General features: G+C 53.8%; 1 long non-coding RNA gene across 1 annotated transcript; it reads right to left on the bottom strand.

The window, feature by feature from the left end:
- Positions 1-9682: 9682 nt before the first annotated feature.
- On the bottom strand, positions 9683-13070 carry LOC306816341. The gene is made up of 3 exons (XR_013777645.1): positions 12948-13070; positions 11863-11965; positions 9683-10764 (listed from the first exon to the last, which is right to left on the bottom strand). It is a non-coding gene; the product is annotated as an uncharacterized lncRNA (long non-coding RNA).
- Positions 13071-13291: the final 221 nt, after the last annotated feature.

Genomic DNA, 13291 nt, shown 5'->3' with positions numbered 1-13291 from the left:
ATATTCAGGATTCATGCTTTTACTGCTGAGCCTGATTCCTGGCAGCTGGGCCGGGTGGAACAGGGGATGCTGAGGGACCATGACTCCAATTCTGTTTGGGAATTCCTGTTCAATCCTGCCAGCCTGGCCTGGAGCTGCACATCCCAGTCCTCACATGCTGAAAATCCAAGTTGTTTAGCTGCTTTCCTGAATAAAAATTCTCTGTGAAGCAGATGGAGCAGTTCAGCCCTAACTGCCCAGCTTGTTCAAGTTTCTACAGCACACTTTTTTGTGCAACACCAGCTTTTGAAATTCAAAAAGAGAAAACAAATTAATAGATAATAACTAGATTAATAAAAAATCAAGACACTGAAATAACAAAGTTTTATTCCTGATACCCAAAAGGCAAATATTTATTAAGGATCTGCTGGAGCTTCAGCTGTTTTCCTGCTTTGTCCTGCACAGGATGTGTCTAAACCCTAAATATGTTAATCTCCTGAAATGTGACACAGGGGTTTTTTCCTGTTAAGACCTGAAAGACTTTGAGGTTTATAAATATAAGGGAGAGTAACTGCAAGGTGCTGTACTGTATTTATATTGGTCTTTTAATAAGTAATAAAATTACAGACGGACCACGCTGCAAGAAAAATTCCTCAGGATACCTGCTTATTCCCAATATTACTGCTGTAATTTAGTAGGGAGAGACAGTCAACAAGTCATGTCTGAATAACACCATGCTAATGTTGTTCTCTCTTCCTTGAGCCTGCTCTCAAAATATCTGATTGACAAAGATAAAGGAATTTTAAGAGCTATTTTGGTTCTTTCAGAGAAAGTTCAACATTGAGAAGGGATTGGGGTGATTAGGAGGCTGTAGTTACCTATCATTTTCAGTGCTGTCTATTGTAATAAAAATGATAAATGTGCCTGTTGGTGTTCTGCTGGTGTTTAGAGTTTCTAAGTCCCTCAGCTGTGAGCTGGGTTCCCATGATGGTGGAGTATCCTGCCTTGCTTGCTGGATGTACTGGAACAAAGAGCTCAGCAGATTATGAGAATTATCACAAATTACTTGGATTTCACTGGGCTCAGACTGAAAGAGTAAATCAGGTTTGATATAGAAAATACTTCTTCCCTGTGAGGGTGGTGAGGTCCTGGACAGGTTGGCCAGAGAAGCATAGTAAATAAAGTTTCAGAATTCTTAGTATCTGTCCCATTCATTTTCCATAGGTCCTGCTTTGGTTTTAGTATGTCACCTTCTCAGCTGGTTGCCATTTGTGTCCTGCTTTTGCTCCTGCCTTTCTTTGTCTGCTCTTTCTCCTTCCCAGTGTCTCTCTTAACTCAGGAGGCAGCTCCCAGCCAAAGACCCTACTCTGAATATTTTTCCCAATCCAGAAGCTAAAACACAGCCCTGGATGAAGTGATGGAGGATGACAGTGAAATGTCACAATCTGACCTTTCGCCACCTGGGTCTTGGCCCCTTCAGAGCTTTGCTTTGAAGGGCAGGAACACTTTTCCTTGCTGGAAGCTGGAATTCCAGTCCATTGGACTATGTGCCATGGGTCTCAGAGGACAATTACCAAGGCTGCCAGGGTGCTGCTCCTCTCAAGGGAGCTGTGCAGGGCCAGGGTCAAGGTCCAGCAGCTGGGTGGGCTCCTAGAGCACACAGCAAAGGTTTGCTGCACATCCTCCAGCTGGAAGCAGAGGGAAGTAGAAAAGGGAGTCCCTGACAATGCTGGAATGCTTGTGGCTGGAAGCCTGCCCATGGGTTAGGATGCCATAAGGGAGAGGCGCTTCTGCCCCACTGAAGGTGCAAATGAGACCATAGGAGGACAACAAACAGATTTTATTGGACATGGATTTTAATGAATGAAAAATGGGAGCTAGGAACATAGAAATATTTACTATTTTTTCATTATCATCTAAGTCTTCTTCTTTCCCTTCTTCTTTTTCTTCTTTTCTTTTCTCCTTCTTAACTGCTACTACTACTCTTTCATTCTTCATCTTCTTCTTATTCCTATTTATTTTTTATTCTTATTTATTACTCCTATTTCTTCTTCATTATCATATGTGGGAATAGAACTAAGAGCAGAACTGCAAGCACTGCTCAGCTTGTCACAACCAACAGGGTGTTAGCCATAGCAGGCTGCAAGCCTTGGCAAGAGTAACGGGATTTTAAAGGAGGAATGTAAAAGATAAGAAAGTGCTTGGTATGGGGTGCTTACCATGCAGTTTCATGGGGATTTATGTGAAATACTACATGTACCCTGGTTAGCTTAAATGAGGCATTGACTTGAGCAATGTTATTTAGTTACAAGTAAGCAATATAGCTTAGTAACATGAATTATTGGTGCGTATTTTAGCAATAGCTGAAAAAGCATATAATTTTGCTTTGTGTATCAATAAACTGCTTCATGGATGCATGGCTTATACAAGCATATAAGAAAACCTTGTCTCTTCATTACCACCACCATCAATCATATTCTTCTTATACTTCTAATTCTTCTATTCTTCTGATTAATCTTGTTATGCTTGCTGTCATTCTTATCCCTTTTTGTATTCTTATATTAATAACTATTTTCTCATTTACCACTACTACTATTTCTTCTTCACCATCATCTTCTTATTCTTATTCCTATTCTATTCTTTTTTTTTTTTTTTTTTTTTTTTTTTTTTTTTTTTTTTTTTTTTTTTTTTTTTTTTTTTTTTTGTAACTACTACTATTTCTTAAACTCAACTTCCATTTGTTTTTGAAAGAATGATACGAGTCAAAGTCCTGCGGTCACATCCATGGAGTAACACCACACTTCCTGAACGGAAGTGCCTGTTCCATTCAATATCAGAAGCAAGTTTTCCTGACAGAGGCATGAGGCATTGGTAGAAGTTCCCCAGGGAAGTGGTGGAGTGACTGTCTCTCAAGTTTGAAGAGTTCTACAGATGTGGCCCTTGGGGATGTGGCTTTTGGTGATGGTGGTGCTGCCAGGGTGCCAGTGGCACTGGGTGACCATCAGGGTCTCTTCCCACCTGATGACTCCACGGGATTCACTTCTGAGCCCCCTGGCACCCAGTGTGCCCATGGATGCTGTTTGAGGCCGGGCACAGTGGTGACTTTGGTGATGGGGAGATGCCCCTCGGCAGCTGAGGCTGCGGGCCATGTCCAGGCCAAGGCCGCCTGTGTGTCCCCCTGGGGCACCGTGCAGTCCCCGGGCCAGCCACCATCTGTCTGCAGCCAGCTTGGTGCTGGCACAGACACTGCTCCTGCGCTGTGGCCTCAGGCAGGGCCAGCAGCAGAGTGACCGCAGTGACCACAGTGCCCACAGCAGGACGCAGTGACCACAGTGACCGCAGTGACCCGCAGTGACCACAGTGACTGCAGTGCCCGCAGTGACCACAGTGACCACACTGACCCAGTGACCACAGTGACCGCAGTGACCGCAGTCACTGCAGTGACCGCAGTGACCACAGTGACCACAGTGACCGCAGTGACCACAGTGACCGTAGTGACCACAGTGCCCGCAGTGCCCGCAGTGACCACAGTGACCGCAGTGACCGCAGTGCCCGCAGTGCCCACAGTGACCCGTGACCCAGTGACCACAGTGACCCGCAGTGCCTGCAGTGCCCGCATGACCACAGTGACCACAGTGCCCGCAGTGCCCACAGTGATCGCAGTGCCCGCAGTGTCTGCAGTGCCCGCAGTGCCTGCAATGCCCGCAGTGTCCGCAGTGCCACAGTGCCCGCAGTGGCCGCAGTGACCACAGTGCCCGCAGTGACCGCAGTGACCACAGTGACCGCAGGGACCGCAGTGCCCACAGTGCCCGCAGTGCCTGCAATGCCAGCAGTGTCTGCAGTGACCTCAGTGCCCACAGTGACCGCAGTGCCCGCAGTGCCTGCAGTGCCCGCAGTGACCACAGTGACCGCAGTGACCTCAGTGACCTCAGTGACCGCAGTGACCGTAGTGACCACAGTGACCGCAGTGCCCGCAGTGACGCAGTGACCGCAGTGACCACAGTGACCTCAGTGCCCGCAGTGCCTGCAGTGCCGCAGTGACAACAGTGATCGCAGTGACCACAGTGCTCGCAGTGACCACAGTGACCGCAGGGACCGCAGTGACCACAGTGCCTGCAGTGACCGCAGTGACCACAGTGACCACAGTGACTGCAGGGACCGCAGGGACCGCAGTGACCGCAGTGACTGCAGTGCCTGCAGTGACCGCAGTGACCACAGTGACCACAGTGCCCGCAGTGACCGCAGGGACCGCAGGGACCGCAGTGACCGCAGTGCCTGCAGTGCCCGCAGTGACCGCAGTGACCACAGTGACCACAGTGACCACAGTGCCCACAGTGACCGCAGTGCCCGCAGTGCCCGCAGTGCCCGCAGTGACCACAGTGATCGCAGTGATCAAAGTGCCCGAAGTGACCACAGTGACCACAGTGACCGCAGTGTCCGCAGTGTCCAGTGCCCTGCAGTGACCGCTGACCACAGTGACCTCAGTGCCCGCAGTGCCGCGCAGTGACCACGTGACCGCAGTGACCACAGTGACCGCAGTGACCACAGTGACAGCAGTGCCCGCAGTGCCCACAGTGACCGCAGTGACCACAGTGACCACAGTGACCGCAGTGCCCACAGTGCCCGCAGTGACCACAGTGACCGCAGTGCCCGCAGTGACCGCAGTGACCACAGTGACCGCAGTGACCGCAGGGACCGCAGGGACCGCAGTGCCCGCAGTGCCCACAGTGCCCACAGTGCCTGCAATGCCCGCAGTGTCCGCAGTGCCCACAGTGCCCACAGTGACCGTAGTGACCGCAGTGCCCGCAGTGACCACAGGACCACAGTGACCTCAGTGCCCGCAGTGACCGAGTGCCCGCAGTGCCTGCAGTGCCGCAGTGACCACAGTGCCCGCAGTGCCCACAGTGCCCGCAGTGTCTGCAGTGCCCGCAGTGCCGCAGTGCCCGCAGTGCCCTCAGTGACCGCAGTGACCATAGTGACCGCAGTGTCTGCAGTGCCACAGTGACCACAGTGACCGCAGTGACCACAGTGCCCTCAGTGCCTGCAGTGCCCACAGTGCCCGCAGTGATCGCAGTGACCACAGTGACCACAGTGACCACAGTGACCACAGTGCCCGCAGTGACCACAGTGACTGCAGGGACCGCAGGGACCGCAGTGACCGCAGTGCCTGCAGTGACCGCAGTGACCACAGTGCCCGCAGTGACCACAGTGCCCGCAGTGACCGTAGTGACCGCAGTGACCGCAGTGACCACAGTGACCACAGTGCCCGCAGTGCCCGCAGTGCCTGCAGTGCCCGCAGTGACCACAGTGACCGCAGTGACCACAGTGCCCGCAGTGACCGCAGTGACCGCAGTGACCACAGTGACTGCAGTGCCCGCAGTGACCGCAGTGCCTGCAGTGCCCGCAGTGACCACAGTGACCGCAGTGACCACAGTGCCCGCAGTGACCACAGTGACCACAGTGACTGCAGTGACCACAGTGACCGCAGTGACCGCAGGGACCTCAGGGACCGCAGGGACCGCAGTGACCGCAGTGCCCACAGTGCCTGCAATGCCAGCAGCGTCCGCAGTGCCCACAGTGCCCGCAGTGCCTGCAGTGCCCGCAGTGACCACAGTGACCTCAGTGACCACAGTGCCCGCAGTGACCACAGTGACCACAGTGACCGCAGTGACCGCAGTGACCACAGTGCCTGCAGTGCCTGCATTGCCCGCAGTGTCCACAGTGCCCGCAGTGACCACAGTGACCGCAGTGACCACAGTGCCCGCAGTGACCGCAGTGACTGCAGTGACCACAGTGACTGCTGTGCCCGCAGTGACCACAGTGACCGCAGTGACCACAGTGCTCGCAGTGACCACAGTGACCACACTGACCTCAGTGCCCGCAGTGACCGCAGTGCTCGCAGTGCCTGCAGTGCCCACAGTGACCACAGTGACCAGGGGTGACCACAGTGACCACAGTGACCACAGTGACTGCAGTGACCACAGTGACTGCAGTGCGCGCAGTGACCGCAGTGACCGCAGTGACTGCAGTGACCGCAGTGCCTGCAGTGCCCACAGTGCCTGCAGTGCCTGCAGTGTCCGCAGTGCCCACAGTGCCCGCAGTGACCACAGTGACCGCAGTGCCCGCAGTGACCACAGTGACCACAGTGACCATCAGTGCCCGCAGTGACCGCAGTGACTGCAGTGACCGCAGTGCCCGCAGTGCCCTCAGTGACCGCAGTGACCACAGTGACCGCAGTGACCGTAGTGACTGCAGTGCCCACAGTGACCGCAGTGCCCGCAGTGCCCCAGTGACCGCAGTGACCATAGTGCCCACAGTGACCGCAGTGCCCGCAGTGCCCTCAGTGACTGCAGTGCCTGCAGTGCCCACAGTGAACACAGTGACCGCAGTGCCCACAGTGACCACAGTGACCGCAGTGACCACAGTGCCCTCAGTGTCTGCAGTGCCCCACAGTGCCCGCAGTGCCCGTGCAGTGGACCGTAGTGACTGCAAGTGCCGCAGTGCCCCACAGTGACCGCAGTGACCATAGTGCCCGCAGTGACCGCAGTGTCTGCAGTGCCTGTCTGAGGTGGCCGGGCCATGCACTGGGGGCAGCTGGCTGCTGCCAGGGGCCCTGCCCAGCCGAGGGGCCAGGGGGGCTCCACGGCCCTGCCCTGGGCCCCAGCTGGGCCACGGAGCCCTGGGCGTGCAGGGAGGGAAGCGAGGCATGGAGTGTCTCTGGTGCCTGGCCCTCAACCCCAGGCCTCCCGAGGGACAGGCATGGTCAGCCTGCCAGGGCTGCTCTTTGGGCCCTGCTGCCTTCTTCATACAGCTCAGGGATGCTGAGTTTGTCCCAGTCATCCTCCTCCTCCTGTGGCAAGGCAGTGGTCCTGAAGCTGAAGAGGTTTAGCTGTGAGTCAGAGGTGACATGTGAAAGGTGTTTGCTGCTGTTGTCTTGCTCCATGGGAACTTGGCTGATGGAGTCCCTGTTCACAGCTACTTCATGGCACAGCTCTGGATTGAAGCAGTCTTCCCAGTCAGAGAGGTCTTGGCAGCTGCTGGCCTCTCCTTGGGATAGCTCTGGTTCTGCCTCACCTTGGCACTCTTGGGAAAGCTCTGTCTGGGTGTGCTATTCCCAGTCTTGATCATCCCCAGCTGGGTTCCCCTCCTCACTCCCTTTCTCTGCCAGGAGTGGGGCTCTGTGTGGGGTTAGGGTTTGTTCCCTTACTTTTCCTCCTTTTTGGAGAATTTTTCCCATTATTATGCTAAGAAACCCTGCCGGGCTGCACCCAAGCTCTTCATGGCTCAATACAAAGGGATGGGCGGGGGCTGTCTCCCTGCTTTTCACTCACCGGAGGGGTCTGAGGGGAGTCCGGGGACTGCACCCTTCCAGCCCTCACCATCCGAGCATCAGGAGCCAGGTTCTCTGCTGCCGGACCCTGCACTGCCATCTCTCCGCTCCAGCCTCCTGTCTCTGAGCACACAGCTGAGCACCAGGACCCGCACGGTGAGAAGGGAGGGGACCTTCCTCCACTCTTCTCCCACCTGGGACACGGAGCTGCAGCTTTGCCCCCCCCGGTCCCACCTGCAGCCTCCGCAGCTCCGTGTGTGTCCTGCCCCACTTTCCACCACCGGGATCAAACGCAGGCAGAGCGTGTCTGCGGCTGAAAAGGGACTGCAACTGAGTTATTTGTTCTGTTTTGTTGTTAATTTTCATAGCTGCTGTTGTTTCTGTTTGTCTGGCTAGATATATTAATAAAGAGCTCTTATTCCTACTCCCATATCTCTGCCTGAGAGTCCCTGATTCAAAAATTGTAATAACCGGGAGGAGTTCCTGTAAGTTTGTAAGGAAAATTAATCCACAAACACCGGAGGTTTATGTCCAAAAGGGAGACAGAGGAGTCCTTTTTGCTTTATTCGAATAAAGGGAGAGGCCACGGGCATTCCCCTGGGATCTGTCCAATTTTTGGAGGACGCAGCCTCCTTTTATCCCAATTTCCCGGCCGCTTTTCCCTCTCTTTCTCCATTGGCTGAGGTACTTGAGAGGAACAGACTTCCCGGAATGCCTGACACCTGACATTCCCCTCTAATGTATAACCCTTCCTTTTAATTTTTAATTCTTATACAATTCATAGTTTTTCCCCGTTGCTTCTTTCATCTTCCGATATCCAATTTCATTTACCAGCAAACCTCCAGTTTGTTAGTAAAGGCAAATCTCTTTTCCCATTCATCAATCAGTATAATCCCTCCCACTGTTTCTTTTATCTCTAGGTGCTAACTTTATCTACCATCAAATCTACAGCTTGTCTGCCCAAGATGCACCTGAAGGCCCTTCAATAAATAACAACCGCTTTTTGTTCCCTTAATTTTGTCTGGCCTCTGTATTTAGGTAGTGTCGGAAAAGGCATTAGGTTAATACAATGCTTATTTTTAAAAACTCACTGGCCTATGGAACCGCATGATGCCTTTTCCATAGGAAGAACTGGAAAGCAACCAGCCCAGTTGTGCCAACTTTTACCAGCTCAGGTGTGACTTTGGGGTTGCCAACCACCAGGGACCACCAGAGACCCCCAGGACAGAAGAACGCATGCAGAAAGGGAAGACAAAGTATATTAATGATTTTGGGAGAAATAATTATCATATGTATGCTTATTCCAGGAAAATCAGTGAATATGTATATAAAATGGAGTATAGAAACAGATGCATTTTCTATTATCAGTGAGTGAGCTTGGTGGAGTTATGCCCCACACATCCAGCCAAGTAAAGAACTCTGCTTTCTACAGGAAATCACAGGAGACACTTCCTCAAACATAGAGCTGAAATGCACAAAGAAGAAAATGCTCACAAAATGTCACCAAACTGTTTCCAAGCCACCAAAAATCCCTGAAATGTAACCAGATAATTTAATTTAAACAGCAGAATGTGACAGACTCCTTATCTTTGCTTTGCAAAGAGCAACAAGTACAGTGTGTCCACTTAAGACAATTCTTTCTAGAATAACACATTCCTCAACTTCCCCTGAAGCTGGGATTTTGTACTAAATGCAGACATGATTAAGACTTTTTTTCCCAACCTGACTTTCATGGCAGTTCACTTGTGCCCTGTGAATCCCACCTTAAAGAGCTTTTGAAGAGATTGCTTTAACTGCAATGACTTTGTGCCTGTAATCAGGAATTATTTTTAATTATTCTTTTAACTATTGCTGCCCTCAGAGTGGGTTTGCCTGAGGAGAATAGAAGCTCAGACATGCGAGTGTGAGCAGTCTGCTTCCCCTGGAGAAATCAGAGCAAACACAGAGCTCACATATGGGATTTGAGGGGTCCCAGTTGGTTGAAAGCTGGCAAATGCTGTCCTGATTGTCAAGGAGGACAAGAAGGACACCAGATACTCCAGGCCAGTCAGTCTCACTTCGATACCTGATAAAATCATGGAAAAGTTTATTCTGGGTAGTATTGAAAAACACTTGGAGGACAATACAGGCATCAGTCAGAGTCAGCATGGCTTCATGAGGGGAAGGTTCTGCTTCTGAAGTCTGATTTCTTTCTACGACAGGGTAAAACCCACTCGGTTGATGCAGGAAAACCAGCAGATGGAATCTTTCTGGATTTCAGCAGAGGTTTTGTTCCTGTGTCTCCCAGAATGCTTCTGGACAAAGTGTCCAGCACACAGCAGGATAAACACATGGCGTGAGCAACTGGCTCAGGGGTCAGGCACTGAGGGTGGCACCACACTGGCAGTGGTCACCAGTGGGTTCTGCAGGACTCCACTGTCAGCCCCAGCTCTTCAACATCTTCATTAAGGACCTGAACATGGGACTTGAAGGGATAGTCAGTAAATTAACTGATGGCACTAAATTGGGAGGAGCTGTCATCTGCCTGGAGGGCAGAGAAGCTGTGCAGAGAGACCTCACAACTAGAGATGGGCAATCACCAACTGTGTGGAGTTCAACAAGGGCAGTGCCAGATTCTGCCCCTGGGATGGGGCACCCCTGCCTTGGTGTATGGACTGGGAAGGAGAGGCTGGAGAGCAGCTGCAGGGAGGCACCTGGGGGTCCTGGCCAAGGGCAAGTTGAACATGAGTCAGCAGTGCCCTGGCAGCCCAAAGTGCCACCGTGTCCTGGGGCAGCAGGCCCAGCACCAGCAGCTGGGCCAGGGAGGGGATTGTCACACTCTGCTCTGCACTGGGGTGGCCTCACCTTGAGTGACAACACAACATAGAAAAGACATGAAGCCATTGCACAGTGTCCAGAGGAGGTCACTAGGATGGGGAAGGATCTGCAGGGGCTCTGTGAGGAACAGCTGAGGACACTTGGTTTGTTCAGCTGGAGAGGAGGAGACTCAGGTCAGACCTCACTGAGCTCTTCAACATCTTCCCAAGGGGCAGTGCAGGGACCAGCACCAATCTCTTCACTCTCATGAGCAGGGACAGGACTCAAGGAAATGGCTGGAGCTGAGTCAGGGAGGCTTAGGTTGGATATCAGGGAAAAGTTTTTCACCTAGAGGGAGCTTGAGCAATTGAACAGGGTCCCCAGGGAAGCGGTCAGTCCCAGCCCCAAGTCTGTCTTGGGACAAGAAGCATTTGGACAGTGCTCTCAGGCTCACGGTGGAATTGTGGTGTTCTGTGCAGGGACAGGAGTTGGACTCAATGATCCTGATGGAGTCCTTCCAACTCAGCAGATTCTGAGCTTCTCTGAAATTACTTCAACATCCAGCACTCAGCTTTCACTCAAGAATAAAGCTGTTCCAGCCTGGTGAACTCAGTCATTCCACTCCTCCTAAGTACAGCACCTACAATATCCCTCAACTTCTTTGGATGAACAAAAGAAATAAACTGCATTTAAGTGTCACGGTAACAATTCCCTGCCCTTCCTTACTGGCTGCTTGTAACAGAGGCCATTTACAGGGCTGCTCGGCAGGGGCCATGGTGTGCCCTGGCCATGGGAGGGGGCAGAACAGGGCAGGGGTGCCCCTGTGTGCCTGCCACCCACGAGGGGTGTGGCAGTGACAGAGGACATGTGGCCTGGCCGTGCCACCAGGGGTGCTAGGATGGGGGACAGGTGGCCATGGAGGTGCCACAAAGGATGTGGTGACACCAGGGGACAGGCATCCATGGAGGTCCAACCACGAGGGGACACATGGCCAAAGAGGTGCTACCATGACTGTGGTGACACAAGGGCACATGTGGCTATGGAGCAGCCACCATGGGTATGATGACACCAAGGTGGCCATGGAGGTGGCACCACAGGTGTCGTGATGCTCATGGAGGTGCCACCACGAGCATGGCAGGGCCAGGGGACACGTGTCCATGGGTTGCAAATGCTGGCAGGTGTGGCAGTGTGACAGTGACAGGCCAGGTGTGGGGCTAGGCTAGGGTGGCTCCATGCCCACCCCATGGGTGGCCCCACAAGTGCCAAGTCAGTTTGGCCAGGTTCTGGTGCCGGAGCCGCAGGACCTGGCCCGGTGCCACTGTCCCCTGGCATGGGGACATGTGGGGACATGGGAGTGACGAGGGGGGGACAAGGCACTCCAGGTGGCTGTGCCAGGCCAGCACCTCCCACCCCATGCCCCAAAATCCATCACCTCCCAACCATCATCATCATCACCCTAAAAGTCATCACTTCCCCAAACCATGACCCCAAACCATCCCCATCACCCCCCAGCCATCCTTGTCACCCCGAAATTCATCACCCCCCACCCACCATCATCATCACCACCCACCCATCATCACTCCAAAATTCATCAACCCCACCTATCATCATCACCCCATCACCCACCACCCCCAAAATCATCCTCATCATCCCCCACCCATCATCACCCCCCACCCATTGTAATCACCCCAAAAATCATCACCCCCCACCCATCACCCCAAAATTTCCCCCACTCTCCCACCCTTGTACCCTCTCACCTGCCCCGGGGACAGCACGTCTACTCCTCCTGCCCACGGAGTGCAGGTACTGCTGAAATTCATGTGGCCTCATCCCCTCACATCCCCGTGGCTTCTTGGGTGCCTTGGAGGGGTGGAAAATGCCCTCTGGAACAGTGACCAGCACATGCTGGCCTTGGGGACACCCCTGTCACCAGCCCTGTTGCTGTCGGTGTCAGAGTGGCTGTAGGAGCGTTTCCAGCCCTGCAGCCGCACCCAGCCCGGCTCCCCGGGGATCCCCCATCCCTTTCAGAGTCCTTCTGGGTGTGGCAGTGGTCACGGTGTGCCATTTGCAGGTCTTCGGTAGGGCAGGGGGCTCGGGAGTGTCCGGCGGGGCTTCCACCTCCATGTGTGGTGGGGGGGAGTCCATTTTAGGAGGTCCAGGGCCTGCATTACATGGCGGTGGGATGGAGGGAGTAATTTTGGAAGGTCCAGGGGTTGGATTTGGGGGTGGTGGGATGGGGAGAAGAATTTTGGGCTTGGATTTGGGGTCAATGGAACAGGGGAGGCATTTGAGGGGGCTGAATTTGGAATGATGAGATAGAGAAAATAATTTGGAGAGGTCCATGGGGTGGATTCGGGAGTGGTGGGGGTGCACTCCCAGCCTGGCATCCCCACCTTGAAGGGTCCTAATTTGTGGAGTCCCAAATTCTCGAGATGTCCCTGCCCACCCAGGGAAGAGGTCCCCACCCAGTGAGTGCCCACACCAGCCCCCCTGAGGCCCCACCCCTTCTGGTGACAGAGGAACAGAGTGACAGGGGGACAGGGTGATGGGTGCCCCCCAACCCATGCCGTGGGCACAGGGGGACTCCCCTCGGGAACGCCACTGATCCCCCTTTGTCACCCTCAGGGGCGGGGGCTTGGTGCACAGGACCCCCTCGCTGTGCCATCTCCGAGGTGGCACCTGCGCTTTTTGTCACCGCCACCCACCAGTTTGTCACCAGTGCCCCAAAGCAGGGCGTGGCCCACATCCTACAGGACGGCGGGTGACAGCATTTTTGGGGTCAGCCCTGGCCACTTCCACCCCCCATCATCCCCCTGAGGATTCTGCGCAACCCCGCACCCACCACGTTGCAGATTCATGGCTCTGGTGTCCATCTGGATCAGTGTCCATCCAGAATGGGATCCATGGCTCTGATGTCTATCCAGACCAGTGTCCATCCAGAATGGGATCCATGGCTCTGGTGTCCATCCCAGGCTCCCTGGCCCTGGCTGCTCTTCACTGCAGAGTGGACAAGACCCACATTCAGTCCGAAGATGACACCAAACCCCCTCCCACCAACATCACCAGGCCACCCAACCGGAGTGCCAGTGTCCCCTGGCAGCCGGGCCAGCTCTGAATCTCTTGGAAGTGGAGATCCACAGGCCCGGGGCAGGGACACGAGGGCATCCAGGATGGCGAGCACCGAGT

Source organism: Erithacus rubecula, assembly GCF_903797595.1.
Source record: "Erithacus rubecula genome assembly, contig: scaffold_532_arrow_ctg1, whole genome shotgun sequence".
In the NCBI taxonomy this organism is placed as follows: domain Eukaryota; kingdom Metazoa; phylum Chordata; class Aves; order Passeriformes; family Muscicapidae; genus Erithacus; species Erithacus rubecula.
Note: the sequence above shows the minus strand (reverse complement) of the source record. Positions and strands in the feature narration are given on the sequence as shown.